The sequence below is a fragment of the Orycteropus afer genome, unplaced genomic scaffold (assembly GCF_000298275.1).
Source record: "Orycteropus afer afer isolate SDZICR_OR568_19922 unplaced genomic scaffold, OryAfe1.0 scaffold00029, whole genome shotgun sequence".
In the NCBI taxonomy this organism is placed as follows: domain Eukaryota; kingdom Metazoa; phylum Chordata; class Mammalia; order Tubulidentata; family Orycteropodidae; genus Orycteropus; species Orycteropus afer.
In genome coordinates, this window is record NW_006921616.1 from 8,938,824 (window position 1) to 8,940,396 (window position 1,573).

Below are 1,573 nucleotides of genomic sequence, written 5' to 3' on the forward strand. Positions count from 1 at the left end.
ACAACTCCAGTTAAGGACCTTTCAACTATTTCAAAACTGAAGAACTGGGTTTAACAAACTAAGCTGCAAATTTTCACCAAGTGGCAAGGGAATTATACTTTTACTCTCTTCACCCTTCATGGAATCAGATCATGCCACTGGGACCAGGCTTTAGGAAGTTACCCAACCATGACTTTCAGATTCTAGTTTGGCTCTCAAGATCCTTACCATTTCCATGTTGACGGCTCGGTTTCCAAACTCACTGCCACTGAGTCATTTCCTACTCATAGCGACCCCCGTTGGGGGTACCTTTATTTAATAAAGGTAGTGGCCTACCTGCTTTGTTTGTGTTCTTACTGTCTCCTCATTTAAATGTAAGAGCCTTTGAAAACAGGGAGTCCAAAATATCCTAATGTCCATGCTAAAATGGTCCTTCATATGATGTTTGACATATAAAGGAGACTAAAATATGTCTGATACACAAAATGTGAATAAAATATTTTTGATTTCTGAAAGCAGTTTCCCTGATGGCTTCTCCCCTGGCATTCTGCATGCAACAGCTGTTTCAGTGGTGCCAGACAGGGGTGAACTTTCCTCTGCACTGGCTTCCAAGTCACTGGGCCCTTGCATTACCTTGGCTGCTTATAGGGTAGGACCATGGGAAACACAGTGGTTCATATGGGGAGGGAACTGAGTAGGGCTCCATTGGGTTACACACAAGAATATGGGAGAAACCAACTCTGACATTCTTTTGAAAATCCATGACCAGCAATATAGAGTCAGAGCCCAAGGCAGTGAAAGGATGACACCAATATTATTATACAGGATAGACATTCTCAGTAAATGCCACTTAGTGGTTTTTGTGTTTTGTATTTCCTTTGTGGTTTTTGTTTTGTTTTTCCACTGACTTCCTTTTCTTAATTTGCTTTTATTCTATTGTGATACAGTAATACAAGGAAAGAAACATAAGCAAACAAAATCCAGATGTTCACATTAGTTTGGCTCAATGGACAAATAGTTTCCTACAAATAGATAAAAATGTGTTCATGTCCCATTGCATTTCTCCCAACCTTTCTAGCTTCACAGAATATTACTGGAAAGAACATACTTGCAGTGGGATTAAGAGAAGAGTAGAAAGCCTCTCCATTTACTGCAGGAACATTGGAGCACAGTTATCAACGCCCCAGGAAAGAGCTGTCATCACAGATCCATACAATGGCTTCATGAAAGGAATAAAGGAAAAGAGAAAATGAGATGCACAAAATCATTCAAACTGAGCTATAAACAAAGGTGTCCCTGCAATATTCCTAAAGGAGGAATTGCCCACAAAAAAAAAAAAAAAAAAAAAAAAAAAAAACACCATTGTAAACTGACCACAGGGCACTTAATTATAGCATCAGGGTGCTCTGTGACAGAAACCAAACCAAAACCAAACCCACTGCTGTTGAGTTGATTCCAGCTCATAATGACTCTATAGGACAAGGTAGAACTGCCCTATAGGGTTTCCAAGGCTGTAAATCTTTACGGAAGCAGCCTGCCACACCTTTCTTCTACAGAGTGGATGGTGGATTTGAACCACCAGCCTTTCAGTTAG